The 2,500-nt window shown below is 35.6% G+C and overlaps 1 protein-coding gene and 1 pseudogene across 1 annotated transcript in view; one reads left to right on the plus strand and one right to left on the minus strand.

The window, feature by feature from the left end:
* LOC142792126 (uncharacterized) overlaps nucleotides 1-2,500 on the plus strand; it is a gene marked incomplete at both ends in the record, with an annotated part of 286,387 nt that overhangs the window by 22,988 nt on the left and 260,899 nt on the right. The window lies entirely within an intron of this gene.
* Nucleotides 1-2,500, minus strand: part of LOC142792165 (large subunit ribosomal RNA) — an 8,372-nt pseudogene that overhangs the window by 2,008 nt on the left and 3,864 nt on the right.

Below are 2,500 nucleotides of genomic sequence, written 5' to 3' on the forward strand. Positions count from 1 at the left end.
TTTCAGTGCCCATGGGAAATGAAAGCCGAGGTATCCTCTCCAATATCGGTCTTTTGAGCCATTTCCCATGACAAGCACTAGTTGTTGTCTTTTGTAGTTTTACAAGTTCTTTCGTCTGTCTTCAATTTTCAGCACTGTAGGATGGCCTCGTTAATCTTTTCCACCATTGTTTCAAGTATTTTCATTGTTTCTTTTTGTTTGATTATTTCTGGTTTTCTATTTTGCAGGTTTTGTCCTAAAATTCTTTTTAGTTCCTTTCTTTCGTTTGTTACAATGGGACATTGCTGTAAGTAGTGGTCAAAACTTTCTATTATGTTTGAACAATAACATGTCGCTTGTTGCAGTATTCCGAATCGTGTAAAGTAGAATGGAAATCTTCCATGTCCTGTTATTGCCTGTGATGTGTAGTAATTAGTTGGAAAATGTGGCGGAATGAAATTTGTATTTCTTATCCATGTAAATGTGTAGCTATGCTTGCCTTCTTTCTTCCATAATTCATTCCACTCGTCATTTAACTTTTTCTTTAATTCTTTTGCTATAACTGTTTTCGTTATGGGAACAAATATTTCCTCTCCATCTTTGCTCGCTTCTTTTGCGCATTCGTCGGCTAATGTGTTCCCTATATTCCCACTGTGTGCTTTTACGTAGGTCAGTTTAATATCTTTACTTTGTGTTTGGCTTAAGGTTTTCCTGATGTTACAAATAATTGGATTTAGGTTATCTGGATTTTTTATTGCCAGAAGTGCAGATTGGCTGTCTGTAAAAAGCTGGTATTTAACGAAAGCTTGTAGAGGCCAGATATGTTCTATTGCTTTCTGGATTGCAATGATCTCAGCCTCGTAATTACTGCTGTGTTCTGGAAGTTTATATTTTTTCACTGTTTGGATTTGGTTATCTTTGTTTAGTATTATAAATGCCGCTCCTGTTTCTTTTTCTTTCTTTGATCCGTCTGTGTATATTTTGAAGTCTGCTTCTTCCTCTGTTGTTCCAAAGGGTATGCTAACTTTATTTGCTGGATGATCTTGCCATTGGTCGTGTTTCTTCATTATTTCGTTTTCGGTGTATACTTTCTGTTGCCATGTGAAGTTCTTTCCTTTCTTAAGTATGTAGTGTAATTCGTTTTCTTTTTCGATTGTCAAATGGAGAGGTGGAATGTTTGCTAATATGTTGAGTGAAAGATTTGATGTTGTTTTGAATGATTTAGTTATTAATAATAAAGGTAATCTTTGGATTGATTTCAGTTTTTTAATAAAAATGGTTTTTCGGCTATACCATGCTGGGGAGGCGTATGTAACCATTCGTTCTATACCCCTTTTATATATTAACTGTAGTGTGTTTCTATTTGTATGTTTGTCGTCTTTTATTGTACGACTTAAATTATACGTGACTTCGTCTACTTTTCTTTTTAAGTATTTTAGATGTGGGAGGAATGTTAGTTTTGTGTCCAAGACCACCCCTAGAATTTTCATTTCGTTAACCATTTTGATTTTATCCTGTCCGATTTTTATTTGGGGTTGATGGCTAATGTACTGCTTTCCGATTATCATATATTCCGATTTTTCCTTATTCAGGGTTATTCCGTTTTGATGTGCCCACTGATTTATTAGTGTTAGTGCCTTCGTAGCTTTTTCCTCCACCTCTTTTCTTGAGCGGAACTTTATGTGTAACACCACGTCGTCCGCAAAGGCTTGGATGTGTACTCCTTCTTGAAGCTGAGTTTCTAATAGGTCGCCTATTGTTATATTCCAACAGAGTGGGCTTAAAGGTGACCCCTGTGGGGAACCTGAAGTTCGGACCAGACAACCTAAAAACTAACCTCATACAAGTGATGTATGAAAGGCATAAGACTTTCTTTGTCAATCTTTTTAATGCATGCTGGGACACTTATATTCCTCTAATTTCTGAATAACTGCTTCGGGTTTTATAGAATTGAATGCGTTTTTAATATCTAGTGCTATTAGCATGCTGTTTAGCTTATCAATTTTCGCTTGGTTTATTCGTTTGATTATTTCTTCCAATGCCGTGGTTGTTGATGTCCCATGGGTAAATCCAAATTGTTTTTTGTTAAAATGGTGATTTTTAAACAAGAAATAATAGATTCTATCTTTTATGAGCTTTTCTAATATTTTTCCCAAAATCGAGTTAATAGCTATTGGGCGATATTTGTTTTCCTCGGATTTGTCCTCTCCGTTCCCTTTTGGAATCAATATAATTTTAGATTCTTTCCATCTTTGAGGAAAATGTCCGTGCTTTAAGCATGCATTAAAAAGATTGACAAAGAAAGTCTTATGCCTTTCATACATCACTTGTATGAGGTTAGTTTTTAGGTTGTCTGGTCCGGGGGTTACATCTTTCCTCAGATTTTTTACTATCTGCGTTACTTCAATCTCTGTAAATGGGAGGTCATCACTGGGTAAATTTCTTTCTCTCATTTCTGCTCCCGATGTCCAATTTCCTCCCTGTTTGTTATTGTTTATTGTGCCGTTGCTTGATTGTATTT

Source organism: Rhipicephalus microplus, unplaced genomic scaffold (assembly GCF_043290135.1).
Source record: "Rhipicephalus microplus isolate Deutch F79 unplaced genomic scaffold, USDA_Rmic scaffold_205, whole genome shotgun sequence".
NCBI lineage: Eukaryota > Metazoa > Arthropoda > Arachnida > Ixodida > Ixodidae > Rhipicephalus > Rhipicephalus microplus.